We start from the raw sequence: 25,079 nt of genomic DNA on the forward strand, positions 1-25,079 counted from the left end.
CAAAAAATTAGTCAATGTTAACACAAAGTGAGATTATTTCACAATTTATTTATACAATGGCAAAATCAATGCACCTTCGATTTGTCGTTTAATAAAAGCAGCTCCAAGTTCAACGAACAAAGGATCAGAAGGAGCAAGAAGGTAAGTACAACACCATCGCTTATCGCCATTTACAGTGTTCCTAATGAGAACAAGAGATAAAATTCTTAGCATTGCTTTGCTTTGACACAAAACACATGAAAAAAGAAAAAGGTTCAAATAAGACCTAATCCATATACCAAAGTAAATAGTCTGCTTCTAAGATATTACCTTGAAGCTCCACCATGGCCTTCTTGATTGCAGGCTTAAACTTTCCTGAAAGACAGGAGATTTCCATAAATTTCAAATAAGAAACGAAACATCAAAAAGGGCAGTGAGCAGAAATTTTCAAATATTTGTCCAAAATTATCCTTGCAAACTTTTATTTACAGATGGCAGAGAACTTTGATGGATGATAATTACTGTCTGAATGCATAAATAAAGGTTACAGTAGTACCATGTCTTCTCTCCACGTCCATTAGTGCAGTTAAAGCTGTCCCACTAACTGTCCATTCTTCAACTGGAGCAGCCAAATTCCCCACCTGTATAATGAGGCAGGAAACAATAAAGAGAAAACAGTCCAGTTATTGAACTACAAGAAATTTATTCTCAGGATAAGAAAATATAAAATAACTGGAAACAAGAACATACTAGAAAGAAACTATTAGAAAAAGGGTAAAAATGAAGGGGATAGGGGAAAATAAGACACAAATCTGAATCATATTTACCTGAAGTGAATTAGCATCTGTGGTAATCATATTTGTTATCTTTCCTGTAGAGAAACTCTTGCGACTCTCATGAGTCAATCGTAATGATTTTCTAAATATAGCAGCCACCTAAAAAGTTGACAAAATTAGACATTATAACAGAATTCACAGTATTAACATAAAAGAGGACTTTACCAAAGTTGATCTCAGCCGGAAACCAACGCGCATAACATTCTGGAAATATTGAGATTCGGTCAACACCTCAATTGACTGAAAAAAAAATCAAATCAACTAGTCAATAAACAAGTTAATCTTTGCGAATTTACTTTTTCTAATCTGAATAAAAAGATCATTTAATTCTTAAAATGAACACAATCAGCAACTCTATTTTCTTTGTATTCTTTACTTCTATGAATTAAAACATAAGGAAGTCAGAAATCTAAAGATATTAAAGGAACATCTATGTCGGTTTTCCAAAGAATAAGCAACAAAACTTTGCTATAGAGGGGGAGAAAAGCATTTAATATCTAAGAAAACATCAAATTGCAGTATAAGTTCTCATGTGTGCATGACTTAAGAAATCAGATATTAAATTTTGCAATTTCGCAATTACATAATTTAGGCTTTTGTCTTTCAAGTGTATACACAAACTTTTCAAGAAATTCATACAAAAGTTAATCATATACCAAAACTTGTCAAACCTTGTTGGCTGCCATAATAAACATATTAATGAATTGAAAATTTATAACTGTCCTAAATAACTTCTATCTCACACTACAACTTGATTCATTCCAATAATCTCCTTGTAGTCCATAAAAGTTATTTAAATATTAAGATTTCAACTTGCCATTAGTTCTGTACAAAAGTGTTACAATTTTAAGCAGAAAGCACATTACTTTATTTGAGTTCTTGAAAGATAGAAGCCATACCACTCCAGAAAAGATTAAGAAGGCATATATATAACCAACCCAAGCTGGATCGCCTCGTTGCATGGACTGCAGATCGGAACAAGATAAATAGAAAGTCCATGATTCAAATTCAAAAACTACACTCTACAATGCATAAAACAAATTTAATGGTAAAAGTGGATTGAAACAGGTTTCATTTCACATTGACCTAATTTATTGTTGCTATGTCGAATATATAGCTTCTATAATGAACATACTAAATCTTTCTCGTTATTGCAGTAAAAATGTCAAAAATCATTAGCTTCAGATTCCAACCATAACCTTTTCTCACTACAAACTTGGGCTAATAACAATGGTATCAGTGCTCAAATCATCTTTAAACCATATGAAGTATTAAGACTTTGGGAAGATTAATAAACATGGCCAAGTTAGTATATTCTCATCTTTCAAAATTAGAAGCTTCTAATTTTAACATTATTAACACAAAATAAAGATGCCATTTTTTTCTCCTTTTATTATTAACACAAAGTAATTTTGAACTTCGTGCCTATACAAACCAAAATACAGAGAAAATGGGTCAAAGAGGGTTGGTCAACATAGAAGAAATTGGAATATGGAATGTCACAGATCAAATGGGAAATATAACCCTGACAAATTTTCTTTGACAAAGTCCAACGCAACCAAAACTCTCCTGAAAGATAACCCAAAACAATATATTGAAAACAACCAGACTATTATTTCTTTATAACAGAAACAAGTACAAATTGTAACACAAAAAAAAAAAAAACCATATAACAGTTAATCATCAAGACCAAAAACAGAGATAACCACAGCTAAGAAAATAGATTATGCACATCATAGCAGGCAGCAATGGAGGAAACTGGTATGGGTGCTCATCACTACTTGAATTAACTTCTTATGAGTGATCAAAGTTCAGTAACTTGTAATTTGAGTTGACAACTCAAGTAGTGTTCAACATCATATGTTAGTTTATAATTGCTTATTATTATTATGGGCACATGATATACATTGACCTAAACTGGTATGGGTAAACTTTGAATTATTGCTGCATGTGAAAAATATTAACAAAAATCATAAACTCTTTGTCAATGTCGAAGGAGAAATAAAGATTACCCTTTTTATTTTGCTATTCTTCAACGAGGGAAAAGAGTGAGAGAAAGTTCAAAAAGAAAAAAGCATATGCAAAATAATCTAATGAGCCGCAAGTCATCTCTTTTGCCAAACAAATTGAAACAAAGAATGAAAAAATCGCTTTCTAAATCAAAGAAAGACTCACCTCAACTACTGCGTGGAAGACATCAGCCCTGAAAAAAATCCCACCGACCCTCCAAGAATGGCGACCTGATTAGCTTGAACAAGTAAAAATCCCATAAAAATTGAAGCTTGGAAAAACCCCCAGAATCCTTAAACTGAATAAATAAATAATCCCAAATTCAAAGCTCAAATGCTAGGTCTTATCAACTACAATACACAAATTCTTAAAACTTGAGACTCACAGCAAGAAGAAGGGATTCTTTAGCGGTTAGCCTCTCCATTTCTTGGGCGTAAGCAGCTGGAGCCCCTCCCTGTACAGCCTGCTGGACCATTTCTCTGCAAGTCAATCTCCGTCGGAGTCGGCGAAACATGGGGAGGGAAGTTGTGGTAGATGAGACGGAGGAAGACAACGAACAACAGGAACAGATTGTAGAGACAAAAAGACCGACCCACGAGTAGAGCCACGCCATAGACCCATCGCCACAAGCACCGTCACACCCACGAGCCAGCCACGCCGTAGACCCAAGAGTCAAGCCTCCCTGTCACACGACCCAAGCCGCAGGCCCCATCACCTTGTTACACACCTGCAACTAACAGAGAGAAAGAAAGAAAGATTGAACGAGTGAGAGAAAGAGAGAGAGTTACTGAGTTTGAGAAAGAAACAGAGGAGGCGTGTAGATAAATTAGGGATTCAACCTTACAGATTGCTTTTTTGTTTCATTTGGCGCCTGTGTATTTCATTTACCGCCATTTTCCGTGTCTTTTTCTATTACCATGCGACCATAACACTTATTAAAATATGCTATATTTTAATGTAATATATGGGCATAATTGTTGTAGTGTGAGATGGGTCTGACACATATCTACGCAGCATCAGATGTGGAACACATTGTGACTATCTGCTAGAGCCGGCGGTAGGGCTAATCTATATGCAACTGCTCCCACTTTGTCCAATATCTCAAAAGGACCTATAAACCTGGGACTAAGATTGCCTTCCTTCCCGAACCGCTTCACACCTTTCATAGGAGATATCCTTAAGAAGACTTGATCTCCGAATTTGAATTCCACATCACGCTGCTTGGCATCCGCATAACTTTTCTAATGGCTTGGAGCAGCGAGCATATGCTTTCTAATCAGCACTACTACATCCTGAGCTCCTCTAACAGCTTCAGGTCCAAGTAGTTGCCTTTCTCCTACCTCGTCCAAATGCAACGGCGATCGACCCTTCTTCCATAAAGTAGCTTGTAGGGTGCCATCCCGATTGTTGACTAGTAGCTATTGTGGTAGGAGAATTCTATCAGCTGCAAATACTTACTCCAAGATCTCGATGTAAACACCGATCCTCTATCGAATACTATTGTCTTTGAGATTCTATGCAGTCGTACTATCTCCTAAACATAAATATCTATGTATTAATCTGATGTGTATGAAGTCTTAACAGGCAGGAAATGACCTGACTTGGTTAGTCTATCTATTATTATCCAAGCTGAATCATGCTGCTTACTTGTTCGTGGCAAAACCATCACGAAATCCATGGCTATGTCATCCCATTTCCATTATGGAATGCTAAGTGATTGCAATAAACCTGCAGGCCGCTGATGTTCTGCTTTCACTTGTTGGCATACCAAACATTTAGACACATACTCCACTATATCCTTCTTCATTCCTGGCCACCAATACATTGCCTTAAGATCGTGAGTCCTCTTGGTCGATCTAGGGTGAACTGAGTATGGGGTATTGTGTGCTTCTTCTAAAGTCTTCATCTTAATCCCTTGATTATTTGGCATGCATACCCGATCCTTGTATCTTAATATCCCCTAACTAGATATTGGGAAATCTGTGGCCTTCCTTTCTCTAACTGCATCCATATGTGCTACTAATGTGTCATCATGTCCTTGCCCAATCCGTATATCTTCTAACAGGCTTGACTGGATGGACAAGTTAGTCAGGTTACCAATGACTACTTCTATTCCAGCATTGATCAGCTCCTGCTGTAGCGGCTTTTCTATTCCAACTAATGATGCTAGATTTCCATAATTCTTCCTACTTAGCGCATCAGCAACTACGTTTGCCTTGAGGCGTAGGCTATCACCTTATCATTCTGCATCAGCACACAACCCAATCCTTGCTTCGATGCATCGCAATAGACTACAAACTTATCATTGGGTGTCGGTACATAAAGTACTGGTGTTAAGCATATCCTTAAGCAACTGGAAACTCCCTTCACACTTATCAATCCAATTGAACCTTTGCTGTTTCCGGGTTAGGTTGGTAAACGGAGTGGCTATCTTAATAAAGCCTTCTACGAACCTCTAATAATAACCTGCTAGTCCCAGAAAACTTCATACCTTAGACGCGTTCTTTGGTCTTGGCCAATCGTTACAGCCTCTACCATAGATGGGTATACTGCAACTCCTTCCTTGGATACTATGTGCCCGAGGAACGTTACTTGCGAAAGCCAAATTTCACACTTTTTGAACTTGGCGTAAAGTTGATGCTCCTTTAGTCGTAACAAGATCAACCTTAAATGTTCCTCATGTTTGACTTTGTCCTTTGAGTACACCAAGATATCATCGATGAACACTACGACGAATTCGTCCAAATAATCCACAAAGACCCTATTCATTAAATCCATAAACGCGGCTGGAGCGTTGGTAAGACCAAAAGACATAACTAGAAACTCGTAATGTCCATAACGAGTTCTAAAAGCCGTCTTGGGATTATCCTCTTCCTGTACTTTGAGCTATGATACCCGCTCCGTAGATCAATCTTTGAAAACACGGTTGCCCCTAGGAGTTGATCAAACAAGTCGTCAAGTCGGGGTAGCAGGTACTTATTGTTAATTGTCACCTTATTCATCTCGCGATAATCTATACACATATGCATACTTCCGTCCTTCTTCTTCAAAAATAGAACCGGTGCTCCCCATAGTGAATGGCTCGGTGCCCGGGACTAGTTCGATTGTGAAGTCTATCTCCCATGTCGGCGGCAATCCTGCTAGTTGCCAGGAAATACCTCTGGGAATTCCTTTACAATGTGGAAGTCTCCAACTTTTAGTGGTGTTTCCTTTACCACATCCGTAACGTTGGCTAAGAATGCATGACATCCTTTTTCTGTCATCTTCTGAGCTTTGAGAGACGAAATAAGTGGCGTATGTAGTCCTAAAACTTTTCCCATATAGCATTGTTTCTGACCATCAGGAGTCTCGAACATCACTTGCTTACGTCTGCTATCGATGGTTGCGCCATGCCTTGCTAGCCCGTCCATGCCTAATATCATGTCAAAGTCTTTGGTTTCCAACTCTATTAGGTCTCCTTCTAGTTCTACGTCCTCGATTTTGATTGGTACGCCTCGTACTATCCACAATGATAGGACTATTTTACCCGAAGGCAACTATGTCACAAACCTAGTTCTACAAGGTTTGTCTAATCTTTATCATTCCTAACGAGATATGCGAGTATATTGCTCCCGAATCAAATAATACAAAACATACATTATTGAGGATAGAAATCTAACCTGTAACCAATTTATTACTAGCATTGTAACGTCCTGCATTTTCGGGTACCTTTAAACGACTCGAGTCGAGATTTTTCCCCCGGGTTAAGAATATTATTTTAAATAATATTATATTTTGTTTGTAAGTATTCCATGAGTTATTGCTAGCCAAAAAATGAATTTTGTGATTTTAAAAGTCAAGATAAGACTTTCGGTCCTGGACCGACACAAAAACCCTGATCGGGTAAAAATCTCGGAAAATAAAACGAAAAATCATGGCAATTATATTTTGGGCATAAAATACATTCATAAAAGTTAAGGTTTGGTCAAAAATAATAAACCTAAAAGAAAATGGAAATTTTAGGGCATTTTGTGTTAAATGCCTAATTTTGCCGAAATGGGGAATTTTATTCCATGAATGGACCTTAGGTTAAATTTTATTATGTGATTAATTAAATTAAATGTGAGAGACATTTAATTTAATTAATTAATGTTAAGTTTGGTGATTAAAACTTAATAAGAGTGAAAAAAGGTGTCAAAAGTCAATTTGGACTTTTCTTCTTATAAACCTTTATAAAAAATAAAAAAAATAAAAAATAAAATTAATGGTCACATATATGGAAAAGGGTGGCTGGCCATGTGCTATTTTAGAGTGGTGTGAACCCAATTTTATAAAATTCAAATCCCATTTAATTAAGAAGTCAAGTGGGCAAGTGGGTAGAAAAGCACTCAAGTGTTTTGTGATATTTTGAAGAGTTGTGTGAGCCATTCTAACCCCCAAATCCGACCACTCTCCCTCCCTCATTCACTCTCATCTGATTTTTGAAGACTCTCTCAAGTGTTCTCTCCATTTTGAACCCCAAGAACACCAAAGAAACTTGGAAGCTAAGTCTTGGTCTAGGAAGGGTTTTCCCTAAGGTAAAGTTTCATTAATCTAGACTTTTGTCAAGTTTTAATCATAGAGTTTCAAATAGCTAATTACCTATGTTGTTGGAGGAAGTTGGTTAGGGTTTTTGAAAGGTTTTGAAGGAGTCAAAGCTTATAGGAAGGTCCAAACCTTAAGCAAGAACACCAAAGAGGTAAAAAGTTTACTTTTGATGATTTTGTTGTAGGGTTTTTAGTTTTAAGCATTATTTTGTATATCTAATGCTTAGAGTTTCTTGTTGATGATGTAATAAGGTTATGGTAGTTGTTTAATAATTTTTATGATGCATGTGTATTGATTTTTGAAAATGGGAACCAAAACCCCCAAGGGTTTTGTAGGATACCCTAAAACAAAACATGTTTTGAGCTGTGACTTCCAAGGGGTCAAGCAGCCACTGTATATTTTTTTTGTAAAATTTAATTGTACTGTGATGTTGTTGAGATTGAGTACATAAAATTGAGCTTTTGAAACACTAAAAAATGTTTAGAAATGAGTAAGTTATGCTATTTCAAAGATTAGGTAAAAAACTGTTTTTTCGTATTCTTATTTTCGGAACCAAGTTTGGACAGCCACTGTATAGGGAAAATGAACCCAGTTTTTTCTAAAATTTTGTGGACATATTTCTGGCATAACCTATTAGTCCACTGTAAAATTTGGTAAGAAAATATTAAACGGTTTGAAAGTTATTAACTGTCAAAGTTTGGAAAAAATAAGGACTTGAAAATAAGGTCATTTTTACCTCATTGTTGGAAAATGATTTCACCAATCAAAAATGCTCATTTTGACCTAAGATTTTACAAAGACCTAAATGGCATAACAAAAATGGAATTGGGAAATTTTGGTAACAATTGGGTAAGTAAATTTCAAGTTATGAACTAACGAAGTATGTAGTTAAAAATGTGAAAAATAGGTTTTTCACACTTAGTGTAAAAATGAGATTTTGGAACATAAGGTAAAAAGTAAAATTTTGCTTATTTCAAGATATAAAATGGTAAGTCTTGAAATCATATTTTCACTAAAATTTACCCTTTGAGTTTAAATGAATTATTTTTATTAAAGAGTTTTTATTCTTTCTAAAAATAAGAGATTTAATTTATTAATAGTTAATAAATTAAAGGAGGGTTTAAAACCCTATATTTTGAGAAAATAATTAAATAAATTATTTTCCTAGTAAGTAAAATTGATTAATTGCTTTTGGAAAATTAATTAGTCAAGATGAGAAATTTATAACGGTTTTCCTAATTAAGACAAATTAGGCAATTTTCTTAAAACGGTTTTTAGATATTAAAACCTTAAGAAAAATAAAAGGAAAATTTAAAGAGTTTATTTTCTTTAAAAATAATTAAGGAATTTATTTGTATTTTCTGGATATAATACCGGCTAAAATCTTACATATTTTAACCGACTAGTCGAAAGTGCGGGTTAATAGCGATACCTTGAAAGAATAAGCTTTTTAGCGGATTGTGGGAAATACCATTGTGATACCCGAGCCTAGGTATCGAGACCTTAGGATAGGTCTCCCAGAGACTTAGGGTTTAGTCTCGAATATTTTGTATAACTTTCCTTAATAGGTTTAAAACCAAATAAGGATTGTAAATCCTTACAAATGACTTTTATTAAAATGACCAAACTGCCCAAAATAATAATAATGAATTATTAGTGCCATAATTAATCCGAGTATACTGTATGGATAACTACAGTATTGGCTAAGCGTAACTGGACTGAACGTTGGAGGGTGAAAACCTGCTGAGCGCTAAGGACTCCAAGTAAGTCAACTTATATTGTATGGCTGCAACATGAAATGATTATTGTCTTGTATGTTAGTATAGGGATACATGCACATATGTAGGCTGTCATAGAAAGTTGCTTAGAGACGTTAGTCTAGTGAGTGCTGATTTAGAAAATATGAACGGTAGAAGTCCGTCATATCCTAGACGGTTGATCCCCGTCACACTGCTTGATTTTATTTATGTCCGGTTCATTACCGCGACGAGTGGCCATGAGATGAGGATAAGCTGGTTAAACCTAGGGGCGCCAAGATAAATGGGACCTAGGGGCCCTCATGCTTACTTAATCATTGGACGGTTAGAATCCGAGCAAGTGCTCTGATAAGTTATTCCCGGATAGCAGCCGTGAATATTGGCCATTCCGTGAGAGTGCCTAGAAATACTAGGGGTTGCCAAGATTGAGTGAGGTTGAACACCCTAGGGGCAGCTGCTCACCAGCACCACTGATTAACATAGAAGTCTCCGTAAAACCGTGTAAATTGGATTACACTCTTGGATAGATCGCGATGCCCTAGGTAACACGATAGTTACCATTGTTGAGGATATTTATTGGCTAGATCTTAGTGTGGAGACTCGGTTCTCTTTTACAGATTAGCAATTATGTTGGAGGGCAAGTTACGCCTGAATTGTTGGAAATTATCGAGCGTTGGTCTCGAATTATATGGTGGTATAATATATCTGCTTGCTCTGGGATTTTCTGAGTGTAGGGATATAATTGTTGATAAGATATAGTTGTGATATAATATATCTGCTTGTTCTGGGATTTTTCTGAGTGCAGGGATATAATTGTTGATAAGATATAGTTGAGATATAATATATCTGCTTGCTCTGGGATTTTCTGAGTGTAGGGATATAATTGTTGATAAGATATAGTTGTGATATAATATATCTGCTTGCTCTGGGATTTTCTGAGTGTAGGGATATAATTGTTGATAAGATATAGTTGTGATATAATATATCTGCTTGTTCTGGGATTTTTCTGAGTGCAGGGATATAATTGTTGATAAGATATAGTTGAGATATAATATATCTGCTTGCTCTGGGATTTTCTGAGTGTAGGGATATAATTGTTGATAAGATATAGTTGTGATATAATATATCTGCTTGCTCTGGGATTTTCTGAGTGCAGGGATATAATTGTTGGTAAGATATAGTTGTGATATAATATATCTGCTTGTTCTGGGATTTTCTGAGTACAGGATTTTTATCTAGTTACGAATTAATTTATCATTGGTTATCAGGCATGACCATAAGTTTGCCAGGACGCTTTAGCGTTCTTGAAATTGATTGTTTAGGGTCCGGAACCCTAATTCTCTACATGCTTTTTTTGAAAGTTGATCTTACTAAGCGTTTTCGCTTACCTAGTTGTTTCATGTTGTAGGTCAGTGCAAGGGCAAGGCAGAGCAGTGAGCGGTGGAGTCTTCCTTGCAAATGTACATGTGGACCGACCTTTTGGGAAGCCTTTTTATTTTTGGAAATGTTGTGTAATTTTCCTAAACTAGGCTCACTCTAATCTTTATAAAACATGTTTGTAATTAAATGTTAAGTATGGCCATACGACTTTTTAAAAAGTTTTTTTTTCTATGGGTTTTTGAGACATTTTGTTAAATGAAAACATTTATATTTCCGCATTATCGAGTCTTGAAAATCCGGGTCGTTACAGTTGGTATCAGAGCTCGAGTTGAGCCGGTTCTGTAGACAACCCACATGTACATTTCGCAAAGATAGACCGGCACTCATTGTAAGTATTGTTTCTTCCTTTAGTATGTTGATTTCTTTTTATTCACCTCAATTCTATAAATTGTAGGTTATGGTCGATATACCTAGAATCGATTTTCTATAGACTCTTTAACGATGAGAATTCCTTGCCATTTCGAGTACGAATGACGACATTGGCGTGCCATTTGGCAATGTACGCAGTACATGACAGAAGTCTTCAGTAGAGCCAGATGAGGATCTCGAGCAGTCTGACGAGGATACCAACATAGAGATGGATATGTTGATGGACAGCTTAGATTAGGTTATGCTGTGAGGGTCTTGTTGATACTTTTTGTAAAGACCTTGCAAACCGACTAGGTTGTAGGACATTGGTGTAGTTGTAGCTGAGAACCTGCCAGTGGAGGAAGTGGCTAATGCAGAACTCGGCGACGGGGAAATTTCTTATGAGGAGCTGATGGATCAGACTGAGGAAGATCTCAAGGAGGATCTAGATGGAGGTCCTGATATGGCCGCTGACAGCGACACCGACTAGGTGTTAGGCGCTGCATAGGTGTTAGAAACCCACCTAGTTTTGAAATATATACCTACCTTGAATATGATTAAGGAAATTAGTAACTGGTCTAGAAGGGTTATAAGTTTGTTTTTTTTAGGGCTAATTTTGTAAATCCCTTAGACTTGCCAACCCAAACTTCAAACGTTGTTGTATATGGTATAGGTTATGAAATGAAGTTGCTAACTTTTGTTAAAAAATGTTGATTGCTTGTTGTGCTTGATATGTTTGGTGTGCTTAATTAGGTTGATTAACTATCTGTGTCAATATTAACTTCTCGTCCTTATGCGCTTAAGAGCTTTTGATTGAAATCAAAAAATTGGTAAGGACAAGAGCTCAAAGAGGAAGGGGTGTTGCTGGCCGAGGCCAGGCCACACCTGCTGATAGAGCTCAGAACGCGCCTGCCGCTAGAGCTCCAAACCAAGCTGATAGAGTTCGCAAGATAGCCGAGCAGATGAACCATCTGCATAGGCTAGTGGAGACGCAGGGAGCTCAAATAGAAAGAGGGCAAAAGAGACAGGAGGACGCTGATGCCCTCCAAGCTGAAAGATTTAACACCCTTTTTGGGACGACTACCTATACCACCCAACAATTCTCAGAACTACGAAGTACCACCTGCAACCAATGAAGAACAAAACCTTGGCCCGCAGGTTATCATTGAGCAACCTGTACAGCCAGTAGAAGCGCCAAGAGCTGCCCGAGCAAAACCTATATCAGAAAGGTTCGGCAACCAAAATCCACCTATATTCGAGGGGAGCAGTGACCCTTCAATGGCAGAGGAATGGATTAGTATCTTGGAAAGAATCTTCGACTTCATTGGAACTACTGAGAGAGAGAAGGTAGTCTGCGTGACCTATATGCTGAGAAAAGATGCCCGCATCTGGTGGGACGCAGCCAAGAAAGGGCATAACGTTGCCGAGATGGAATGGCTAGAGTTCTTGACCTTGTTCAATGGCAAGTACTTTAGTAAGGCGGTGATTGAGCACAAAGTGAATGAGTTCACTAATCTGAAGCAGGGAACATCGAGCGTGCAGGACTACGTTCAAAAATTTGACCAGCTGTCTAGGTTTGCGAAGAACCAGGTGAGCACTGAAGAGAATAAGACCTGGAGTTTTATGAAGGGCCTACGCAGAGACATTGCTAGGTGTGTAGACACTGGTAGAACTGGCCCAGAGACGTATGCTGAAGCTGTGGAACGGGCTCTTCGCCAAGAGTCTTGGGCCGTGTTAGACAAGCCAGATCCACAGAAGAACGAAGACAGGAGGTACACTGCCAACAACCCCGAACAGTTTCAGGCCAATCAGAATGGCCCAAGGGGAAGGTTCAACCCGAGGTTCAGCCAGAACTCGGGGCGAACAAACAATCCAAGAGGCACAAGACCGATTTTTAGGGGACCTCCCAATCAGGCAATGGCTAGTCACAACAAACAGCCGAGACGTGAGTTTGAACAATGGCCATTGTGCAACAAGTGTAACCGCCGCCATCGGGGCGAGTGCGGGTTCTGTTTTAACTGTGGAAAGCCAGGGCACTTTGCTAAGGATTGTCGAATGCCAGCCAAGGCAATGGAAATGACCAACATAAACAAATTGGAGCTCCGCCTCGAGTTTATGCGCTTACACAAAGCGACAAAGGAGCTGGCCCATCTGATATGGTGTCAGGTCAGATTTCTATCGCCCAAACCTCAGCATATGCATTAATGGATACTGGTACATCACATTCTTTTGTATCTGCATCCTTTGTGGAAAAATTAAATAGAAGTCCTGAGCCTATGCCTGTTATTGGTGGGGTATCCTTGCCTTCGGGTGAGGATATGCTGGTGCGGACATGGGTTAGAGCCGTACCAGTTTGGGTTGAAAATCGTGAGCTAATGGTGGATCTATTAGTCTTGGACCTACATGAATATGATGTCATATTTGGGATGGATTGGTTAACCAAATATGGAGCAGTTATCAATTGCAAGCGTAGAAAAGTGGTCTTCACTCCAGCAGGAGAAGAACCATTCGAGTTCAAGGGTACGTCAAGAGAAAAGAAGTGTCCCATGATTTCTGTGATAAAGGCGAGAAAAATGTTGAGTGACGGGTGCATCGGTTTTCTGGCAAACATAGTGGATAAGGATAAAGAAACGAGTCAACAACCATCGGATGTACTGGTTGTGTGCAAGTTTTCTGATGTATTTCCTGAAGATCTCCCAGGGATTCCACCAGACCGAGAGATTGTGTTTGAGATAGAGTTGATTCCGGGAACTGCGCCGATCTCAAAGACTCCTTACAGGATGGCACCAGCTGAACTCAAGGAGTTGCAGTCACAACTGCAAGAGTTACTGGACAAGAAGTTCATAAGGCCAAGCCATTCTCCATGGGGAGCCCCGATCTTATTCGTTAAGAAGAAAGACGGTACGATGAGAATGTGCATTGACTATCGGGAGTTGAACAAAGTGACGATCAAGAACCGATATCCATTACCGAGGATCGACGATCTTTTCGATCAACTACAAGGAGCGTCAGTATTTTCCAAAATAGACCTGCGATCAGGCTATCATCAGCTCAAGGTTAAGGAGATGGATATACCAAAGACGGCCTTCAGAACGCGTTACGGTCACTACGAGTTCTTAGTGATGTCCTTTGGACTAACCAATGCGCCTGCTGCATTCATGGATCTCATGAACCGAGTATTTCGAGAGTATTTGGATAAGTTTGTTGTCGTGTTCATTGAAGATATTCTGATATACTCGAAAAGCCAAGAAGAGCATGCAACACATCTGGAACTGGTCCTCCAGTGTCTGCGAGATGAAAAGCTTTATGCTAAGTTTTCGAAGTGCGAATTCTGGCTAGAGAAAGTAAGTTTTCTGGGGCACATAGTGTCGGGAAATGGAATTTCAGTAGATCCCCCCAAGATAGAAGCTGTTAAGCAGTGGAAACCTCCGAAAAATGCGCATGAGGTTAGAAGTTTTCTTGGGTTAGCGGGATACTACGGGCGATTTGTGGAAGGATTTTCCAAAATAGCCGCACCAATGACTGCCCTTACCTGCAAAAACGTCAAATATGAATGGACTGACAAGTGTGAGGAGAGTTTTCAGGAGCTGAAAACAAGATTGACGACTGCCCCAGTGCTGACAATCCCCAATGGCACAGAGGGATATACTATTTATAGCGACGTCTCAGGCCGAGGGTTGGGAGCAGTGATGATGCAGCACGGAAAAGTAATTTCTTATGCTTCTCGACAGCTAAAGAATTATGAGAAGAACTATCCCACTCATGACCTGGAGCTTGCAGCAGTGGTTTTTGCTCTAAAAATATGGAGGCACTACCTATACGGGATACACTGCGACATCTACACTGATCACAAAAGCCTGAAGTATTTCTTCACTCAGAAGGAATTGAATATGAGACAACGTCGATGGTTGGAACTATTTAACGACTATGACTGCGACATTCTGTACCACCCGGGAAAAGCAAACAAGGTGGCAGATGCATTGAGTCTACAACCAGGTGCTTATGTGATGACAGTGAAGGAAATTTCACCGCAATTACAAGTCGACCTTGCTACCTTGGATTTAGAGATAGTAGTAGGTCAATTGGCTAACCTTTCTATCGAGCCTACCATTATGGAAGATATAAGAGGCGGGCAGTTAGTCGATCCTTGGGTTCAAGGATTGATGCACGAAGTGAGGAACGAGGGGCGACCAGGATTCCATATCTCCGAGGATGGAGTATTGGGGTTCAAGGGAAGAATATGTGTTCCTGAGGATGACGATCAAGAAGCAGATCTTTTTCGAAGGACATAATGCTCCTTATGCCATGCATCCGGGTACCACAAAAATGTACCAAGACTTGAAGAAGTACTTTTGGTGGCCTGGGATGAAAAAGGAGACGGCAGAATATGTGGCACACTGCTTGACTTGTCAACAGACAAAGGCCGAGCATCAACGACCAGCCGGATTATTACAACCCTTAGAAATTCCGGAATGGAAGTGAGAGATGGTCACTATGGACTTTGTCACAGGTCTACCAACCACTCCCAAGGGGCACGATGCCATTTGGGTTATCGTGGATAGGCTGACTAAGTCCGCTCATTTCTTGCCGATCAAGGTAACTTATGGCGCACATAAGTTAGCAGATATTTACATTGCAGAAATAATGAGACTGCATGGTGTACCCAACTCCATCGTATCAGATCGCGATGGACGTTTTACCTCAACATTCTGGAATAGAATCCAAACGAGGTTAGGTACTAAACTGAAGTTTAGCACTTCTTTCCACCCGCAAACAGACGGTCAAAGTGAACGAACAATTCAGACACTGGAAGATATGCTAAGAGCCTGTGTGCTCGACTTTCAAGGGTCATGGAATGAGAAGCTTCCACTAATAGAGTTTGCTTACAATAATAGCTATCATGATTCCATCAAGATGGCTCCGTATGAGGCGTTGTATGGAAGGAAAGGTCGATCACCGATTCATTGGCACGAGACCGATGAAAGAAAGTTTTTCGGATCGGATGAGGTTGATCAGATTACAGAGGACATCCGACGGATAAGGCAACGCTTGCAAACTTCGGTTGATCGACAACGCAAATATGCTGATAGACGCAGGAGACCCCTGGTGTTTGAGGTTGGCGATAATGTGCTGCTGAAGGTAGCTCCGCTACGAGGGGCTATGAGATTCGGAAAGAAAGGAAAGCTTAGCCCAAGGTTCGTTGGACCTTTCGAAATCATAGAGAGGGTCGGGGAAGTAGCTTATCGTTTAGCTCTTCCGCCCGCCTTGTCTAAGGTGCATGATGTGTTTCATGTATCCTTATTGAGAAAATACATGCGTGATCCCTCGCATGTAATCAGCTATGAGCAGCTGAGCGTGGATCCTCAACTCGTCTATGTGGAAAAACCGGTTATGATACTAGACCGAAAGGAAAAAGTGTTGAGGAACAAGACGGTGCCATTGGTAAAGGTGCAGTGGTGTAACCATGGCATTGAAGAGGCAACTTGGGAAATAGAAGACAAGATGAGGGAGCTGTATCCTCATTTGTTTTAAGTTTCGAGGACGAAACCTTTATAAATTGTAGGTATTGTAACGTCCTGCATTTTCGGGTACCTTTAAACGACTCGAGTCGGGATTTTTCCCCCGGGTTAAGAATATTATTTTAAATAATATTATATTTTGTTTGTAAGTATTCCATGAGTTATTGCTAGCCAAAAAATGAATTTTGTGATTTTAAAAGTCAAGATAAGACTTTCGGTCCTGGACCGACACAAAAACCCTGATCGGGTAAAAATCTCGGAAAATAAAACGAAAAATCATGGCAATTATATTTTGGGCATAAAATACATTCATAAAAGTTAAGGTTTGGTCAAAAATAATAAACCTAAAAGAAAATGGAAATTTTAGGGCATTTTGTGTTAAATGCCTAATTTTGCCGAAATGGGGAATTTTATTCCATGAATGGACCTTAGGTTAAATTTTATTATGTGATTAATTAAATTAAATGTGAGAGACATTTAATTTAATTAATTAATGTTAAGTTTGGTGATTAAAACTTAATAAGAGTGAAAAAAGGTGTCAAAAGTCAATTTGGACTTTTCTTCTTATAAACCTTTATAAAAAATAAAATTAATGGTCACATATATGGAAAAGGGTGGCTGGCCATGTGCTATTTTAGAGTGGTGTGAACCCAATTTTATAAAATTCAAATCCCATTTAATTAAGAAGTCAAGTGGGCAAGTGGGTAGAAAAGCACTCAAGTGTTTTGTGATATTTTGAAGAGTTGTGTGAGCCATTCTAACCCCCAAATCCGACCACTCTCCCTCCCTCATTCACTCTCATCTGATTTTTGAAGACTCTCTCAAGTGTTCTCTCCATTTTGAACCCCAAGAACACCAAAGAAACTTGGAAGCTAAGTCTTGGTCTAGGAAGGGTTTTCCCTAAGGTAAAGTTTCATTAATCTAGACTTTTGTCAAGTTTTAATCATAGAGTTTCAAATAGCTAATTACCTATGTTGTTGGAGGAAGTTGGTTAGGGTTTTTGAAAGGTTTTGAAGGAGTCAAAGCTTATAGGAAGGTCCAAACCTTAAGCAAGAACACCAAAGAGGTAAAAAGTTTACTTTTGATGATTTTGTTGTAGGGTTTTTAGTTTTAAGCATTATTTTGTATATCTAATGCTTAGAGTTTCTTGTTGATGATGTAATAAGGTTATGGTAGTTGTTTAATAATTTTTATGATGCATGTGTATTGATTTTTGAAAATGGGAACCAAAACCCCCAAGGGTTTTGTAGGATACCCTAAAACAAAACATGTTTTGAGCTGTGACTTCCAAGGGGTCAAGCAGCCACTGTATATTTTTTTTGTAAAATTTAATTGTACTGTGATGTTGTTGAGATTGAGTACATAAAATTGAGCTTTTGAAACACTAAAAAATGTTTAGAAATGAGTAAGTTATGCTATTTCAAAGATTAGGTAAAAAACTGTTTTTTCGTATTCTTATTTTCGGAACCAAGTTTGGACAGCCACTGTATAGGGCAAATGAACCCAGTTTTTTCTAAAATTTTGTGGACATATTTCTGGCATAACCTATTAGTCCACTGTAAAATTTGGTAAGAAAATATTAAACGGTTTGAAAGTTATTAACTGTCAAAGTTTGGAAAAAATAAGGACTTGAAAATAAGGTCATTTTTACCTCATTGTTGGAAAATGATTTCACCAATCAAAAATGCTCATTTTGACCTAAGATTTTACAAAGACCTAAATGGCATAACAAAAATGGAATTGGGAAATTTTGGTAACAATTGGGTAAGTAAATTTCAAGTTATGAACTAACGAAGTATGTAGTTAAAAATGTGAAAAATAAGTTTTTCACACTTAGTGTAAAAATGAGATTTTGGAACATAAGGTAAAAAGTAAAATTTTGCTTATTTCAAGATATAAAATGGTAAGTCTTGAAATCATATTTTCACTAAAATTTACCCTTTGAGTTTAAATGAATTATTTTTATTAAAGAGTTTTTATTCTTTCTAAAAATAAGAGATTTAATTTATTAATAGTTAATAAATTAAAGGAGGGTTTAAAACCCTATATTTTGAGAAAATAATTAAATAAATTATTTTCCTAGTAAGTAAAATTGATTAATTGCTTTTGGAAAATTAATTAGTCAAGATGAGAAATTTATAACGGTTTTCCTAATTAAGACAAATTAGGCAATTTTCTTAAAACGGTTTTTAGATATTAAAACCTTAAGAAAAATAAAAGGAAAATTTAAAGAGTTTATTTTCTTTAAAAATAATTAAGGAATTTATTTGTATTTTCTGGATATAATACCGGCTAAAATCTTACATATTTTAACCGACTAGTCGAAAGTGCGGGTTAATAGCGATACCTTGAAAGAATAAGATTTTTAGCGGATTGTGGGAAATACCATTGTGATACCCGAGCCTAGGTATCGAGACCTTAGGATAGGTCTCCCCGAGACTTAGGGTTTAGTCTCGAATATTTTGTATAACTTTCCTTAATAGGTTTAAAACCAAATAAGGATTGTAAATCCTTACAAATGACTTTTATTAAAATGACCAAACTGCCCAAAATAATAATAATGAATTATTAGTGCCATAATTAATCCGAGTATACTGTATGGATAACTACAGTATTGGCTAAGCGTAACTGGACTGAACGTTGGAGGGTGAAAACCTGCTGAGCGCTAAGGACTCCAAGTAAGTCAACTTATATTGTATGGCTGCAACATGAAATGATTATTGTCTTGTATGTTAGTATAGGGATACATGCACATATGTAGGCTGTCATTGAAAGTTGCTTAGAGACGTTAGTCTAGTGAGTGCTGATTTAGAAAATATGAACGGTAGAAGTCCGTCATATCCTAGACGGTTGATCCCCGTCACACTGCTTGATTTTATTTATGTCCGGTTCATTACCGCGACGAGTGGCCATGAGATGAGGATAAGCTGGTTAAACCTAGGGGCGCCAAGATAAATGGGACCTAGGGGCCCTCATGCTTACTTAATCATTGGACGGTTAGAATCCGAGCAAGTGCTCTGATAAGTTATTCCCGGATAGCAGCCGTGAATATTGGCCATTCCGTGAGAGTGCCTAGAAATACTAGGGGTTGCCAAGATTGAGTGAGGTTGAACACCCTAGGGGTAGCTGCTCACCAGCACCACTGATTAACATAGAAGTCTCCGTAAAACCGTGTAAATTGGATTACACTCTTGGATAGATCGCGATGCCCTAGGTAACATGATAGTTACCATTGTTGAGGATATTTATTGGCTAGATCTTAGTGTGGAGACTCGGTTCTCTTTTACAGATTAGAAATTATGTTGGAGGGCAAGTTACGCCTGAATTGTTGGAAATTATCGAGCGTTGGTCTCGAATTATATGGTGGTATAATATATCTGCTTGCTCTGGGATTTTCTGAGTGTAGGGATATAATTGTTGATAAGATATAGTTGTGATATAATATATCTGCTTGTTCTGGGATTTTTCTGAGTGCAGGGATATAATTGTTGATAAGATATAGTTGAGATATAATATATCTGCTTGCTCTGGGATTTTCTGAGTGTAGGGATATAATTGTTGATAAGATATAGTTGTGATATAATATATCTGCTTGCTCTGGGATTTTCTGAGTGTAGGGATATAATTGTTGATAAGATATAGTTGTGATATAATATATCTGCTTGTTCTGGGATTTTTCTGAGTGCAGGGATATAATTGTTGATAAGATATAGTTGAGATATAATATATCTGCTTGCTCTGGGATTTTCTGAGTGTAGGGATATAATTGTTGATAAGATATAGTTGTGATATAATATATCTGCTTGCTCTGGGATTTTCTGAGTGTAGGGATATAATTGTTGATAAGATATAGTTGTGATATAATATATCTGCTTGTTCTGGGATTTTTCTGAGTGCAGGGATATAATTGTTGATAAGATATAGTTGAGATATAATATATCTGCTTGCTCTGGGATTTTCTGAGTGTAGGGATATAATTGTTGATAAGATATAGTTGTGATATAATATATCTGCTTGCTCTGGGATTTTCTGAGTGCAGGGATATAATTGTTGGTAAGATATAGTTGTGATATAATATATCTGCTTGTTCTGGGATTTTCTGAGTGCAGGATTTTTATCTAGTTACGAATTAATTTATCATTGGTTATCAGGCATGACCATAAGTTTGCCAGGACGCTTTAGCGTTCTTGAAATTGATTGTTTAGGGTCCGGATGGGTCCGGAACCCTAATTCTCTACATGCTTTTTTTGAAAGTTGATCTTACTAAGCGTTTTCGCTTACCTAGTTGTTTCATGTTGTAGGTCAGTGCAAGGGCAAGGCAGAGCAGTGAGCGCTGGAGTCTTCCTTGCAAATGTACATGTGGACCGACCTTTTGGGAAGCCTTTTTATTTTTGGAAATGTTGTGTAATTTTCCTAAACTAGGCTCACTCTAATCTTTATAAAACATGTTTGTAATTAAATGTTAAGTATGGCCATACGACTTTTTAAAAAGTTTTTTTTTCTATGGGTTTTTGAGACATTTTGTTAAATGAAAACATTTATATTTCCGCATTATCGAGTCTTGAAAATCCGGGTCGTTACAAGCATCACCTTCTCCTTGGGTTAAAGCAAATACCCTAGCAGGAACCATTGTATTGTCCATTTTCTCCTCTTGCTTGAGCTGAGGACACTGCCGCTTTCGGTGACCTTCCTGAACACAGTTGAAGCATCCCTTGATGTTTGCATGGCATTCCCCAAGATGTTTCTTTTGGCACTTAGATCATTGCGGGTATTCTACATAACCTGACTTATTGCCTCCATTGTTTGTTCGTGCTCTTTTATCACCATTGGCCAGCTTATCATCTGGATGCCTTCTCTTCTGACCATTACTATTACTATTGCTATGCTGACGGCTGTTGTTGTGGTTGTTCCGACCATTCTGAGGTTGACCCTGCTGTTTAGGCTCAGGCTTACTAGCCTTCTCCTTACTAACATTTGCCTGAAGCCTTTCTACTTCTATTGCCGTTTCTAGAACATCGGCATAGGTAGTATTTCCTGGGTTTGCTAGCTTAACTTCTAGCTCAATCTTTGGTCTAAGTCCTCTAACGAACTTGGTCACCCTCAGAAAGTCAGTTGGAACCATCTCTGGTGCAAACTTGGCTAATCTGTCGAACTGCCAAGCATATTCTACTATCGTCAAGTTGCCCTGCTTCAAAATAGTGAACTCCTCGAACCTTGTAGCGATGACTGCCAAGTTGTAATACTTCTTGTGGAACAGCTCCACAAATCTTGTCCATGTCATGGTGGCGACATCGTTAGTCTGCTGAACTAAGTCCCACCATATTCTAGCATCCTTCTTACGCAGAGACGAAATGCAGGATATGCGGTCTGTGTTGCCGAGATTCATATGCGGTAGGATCGACTCTACATTTCTGAGCCATTCTTCTGCCTCGAAGGGGTCTGTTGTCCCTTCAAAGTTTGGAACGTGTTGCTTACGAAACCTCTCATAGATTGGCTCCATGTGCTGAGCTGGGTATGGCGCATGGTTCGCCATTGGCCATCCCCCATAAGGACCTACTTGATGGGGTACTTGAGCCATTTGCTGAGGCTGTGGTTGCGGCGGAGGTGGAGGCTGAGTCTATTGTTGTTGTTCCTCTAGTAATTCCTCCACTTGTTGTCGTAGTCTTGCAATTTCTGCAGTGTTGTCAACTGGCAGCGGCTGCGGTGTGCTTCGGTTGGTGGTAGAACGCACTAACCTTCTGCGAACTGGAGGGGCTTCATTGCTCTCAGGAGCGGTGTTGGAGGCATTAGCGTTTGTGCGTGCAAACCTTCTAAGCGACATCATCAGCAAAATTCTAATATTCGAGAAAACATATTAGAACTTACCCTAATAGGCTCTAAGGCAAAACTTATTCTAAGAAAACATAACTTGGACCTATTAATTATGACTACTTATGAAAAGAATTATATAAGCCTTCTTTGTAATTAGGGTGTGTTTCTAAACCTTAAAAAAATAAGCCATCTTTATCATTTTCTAAGTCTGTTTCTGATCATCCTATATGACTTAATTCTCAGGCTTGAAACTCATCGTTGTTCCAAAGTTAACCATATTGAGGGAGGGCTGGGATCAGTAAAATCGTTCCCACTACTATGGCCCCTTAACTCTCAATTTAGAACCCGGTTCATTGATTCGTATCCACCCTCACCGAACTTGGTCATTATTCATTAAATTTATTATTTATTATGATTGTAAAAGAAAATCAAACTCATACATGTCATTAAAAAATAACAATGATATTTATTTGGAAAAATGTTTTCACTATATACAATCATAAATGCAAAGATAATAAATAAAATAAATAACGAAAAAAATAAACTAATTTATAAATATTCTTAACTGAAAATATAAGGGATAATACACATAATCATAACAACTATAACATAAACACTTACATTGGTGGTTAGAATCGGAGCTTGAGCGTGTGTATCAAGGAGAACTTCATGTAAATGGACAGTTGCTCTGATACCAACAGTAATGACCCAACTATTTCTAAGACCTTGGACTATTAAAACTACTAGACATAGCTACTATTTCGATACAAACATAAGAAATAACATGCATTTATTGAAAACCCAAAATATAAGAAATAGCATGTCTTTATTAAAAATGTAAAATAAAACGTGATATGGTATGGGATCCCATTGTTTACAAAACATAAATATAGCTTTAAAAACAAGTTAAAAAAAAGTTGAATGCGGAATTACAAAATAGACATATTTCAAAAGACTAAAATAAACGTCATCCTCGATCGACATGCAGCCCATCCATTCCATTCATCCTCAACACACATGCAATGCTACCAAGAATCCTTCTGCCTCCATAATCATTTTCCTGCATCACACTAAAATAAAAGAATGAGCCTAATGCGTAGTAAGGAAAATCTACTAAAAAAAAAAACATACATCGTAAACATAAGCATAAGACTACATCAAATACTATAAAAGAACATAAGACTATCTAAAACATATATCATATATCATAAGCATACACTATAAAACATATGGCTACAAAAACATCTATTACAATGGCCATCATACATCTTGGGGCTTGCTAGCTAGGCAATCATATGCCCATAATTCTACAGGGCTAGTTATCTAAACAAGTCATATAAATTTATGGGGCTTGTTATCTAAACAAATCATATGCCCAAGGAATATACTATTGGGACTTGTTATCTTAACAATTTATTTGTTATCTAAACAAATTATATGCTTGTTATCTAAACAAAACATATACCCAAGAACTAAAACATATCATACATATACATATCATAGCATAACATATCATAACATAACATAACATAAACATAACATAACATATAGGCACATAAAATCTATCCTATTTTCCTTACCAACACTGGGATTTTTGAGAACAAAGACGGGATTTGGAACACTCCTAAAACCAACAATACAAATGGTGAGTATTTCTAAAGAATAAAGAATGACTGTGGAACTAAACCATCAAGAAGAAACTTACCAAGAAAGAACTTAAGTTTCAAGAACCTAATCAAGAACCAATAATGAAAGTTAAGATCTGAATAAAAGAAACTAAGAAAACTAAACAGTTTTAAAGGATTGAACTTAAAGAATAAGAGTACCTTAGTTGACCTTATGGATTGGTCTAACTCCAATACCGAAGTACACTAAACCTCACATCCCAAGTATTTTATAAAGCTTAAGAATCTCAAAGCTTTTTCCCAACCCAAGTGTTTTTCACTCTATGGTAGTACTAGCACCTTGGAGTCTGATCACAACTGAAGAGTGAATGGAAGGGTTGGTATTTAAGTCCTATTTATATAGTTCTAGTAATAAAGATCTTCTTTTTGGATTTGAATAAAAATAATGAATTTAATTGCAAATATTTGAATATTCTTCAGTCAAAGGCTTAGGACTCGGTCAAATCATTCAGAGGGAAGTCTAAGGAGTCAAAGCTTGTTTTAAAAATTAAAAACACAAATAAGAAAAATAGAATCCTAACTTCTAACTTCCTAAATCTCGTAACTCTAAACTTACCTATAGTAAAATCAACATAACTGGATCTGTATGACTCCGATTTAGACCATCTTTATACTGTTAGAAATCTAATTCAATTATCTACAACTTTATAGAAATACTATTTTTCAAAATTCATAATATAACTAGATCAAAAATTGGTCGGAAGTTACAGTACCCTAAAGTTACGGGAAAATCTATTTAATTATCTAAATAACAACCTAATCCACAATTATCTTAACTAACCATAAAATAACAAACTCTAATTACCTAATAATCATGCTTATGACAAATGTCATATTCTTATTGGCTTCATCTAAACCTTAGGTTATAATAAATAATACACCTAGGACCAGCAATATTAATCAAACCTTATGTTATAATTAATATTCTTAAACTATAGGTTAAACTTATAAAATTCATAACTATTGCTATGAGTTTCCAACTAAGTCCCGACTTGAATAAAAATCCACGGAATCTAACATACTACAAACTAATACTAACTACTACTACTACTACTACTACTACTACTACTATCTAGCTAGTTAAGTAAATATTCTGGGTCTCTACACTAGTGGATGATGTGATGTGTA

General features: G+C 37.4%; 3 long non-coding RNA genes across 4 annotated transcripts; 2 read left to right on the forward strand and 1 right to left on the reverse strand.

Moving 5' to 3' along the window:
- Window positions 1–801: 801 nt before the first annotated feature.
- LOC133828960 (uncharacterized) lies at window positions 802–1,045 on the reverse strand. Its single transcript, XR_009891415.1, has 2 exons — window positions 981–1,045; window positions 802–914 (listed from the first exon to the last, which is right to left on the reverse strand). It is a non-coding gene; the product is annotated as an uncharacterized LOC133828960 (long non-coding RNA).
- A 5,698-nt stretch (window positions 1,046–6,743) lies between these two features.
- Window positions 6,744–10,588, forward strand: LOC133828961 (uncharacterized). Its single transcript, XR_009891416.1, has 4 exons — window positions 6,744–7,381; window positions 7,464–7,542; window positions 9,089–9,154; window positions 10,557–10,588. It is a non-coding gene; the product is annotated as an uncharacterized LOC133828961 (long non-coding RNA).
- A 6,459-nt stretch (window positions 10,589–17,047) lies between these two features.
- LOC133828963 (uncharacterized) lies at window positions 17,048–20,959 on the forward strand. 2 transcript variants are annotated; one of them, XR_009891417.1, is made up of 4 exons: window positions 17,048–17,360; window positions 17,443–17,521; window positions 19,068–19,133; window positions 20,757–20,959. It is a non-coding gene; the product is annotated as an uncharacterized LOC133828963 (long non-coding RNA). The 2 variants fall into 2 exon arrangements; XR_009891418.1 differs by lacking the exon at window positions 19,068–19,133.
- Window positions 20,960–25,079: the final 4,120 nt, after the last annotated feature.

Source organism: Humulus lupulus, chromosome 4 (genome assembly GCF_963169125.1).
Source record: "Humulus lupulus chromosome 4, drHumLupu1.1, whole genome shotgun sequence".
NCBI classification, from domain to species: Eukaryota; Viridiplantae; Streptophyta; class Magnoliopsida; order Rosales; family Cannabaceae; genus Humulus; species Humulus lupulus.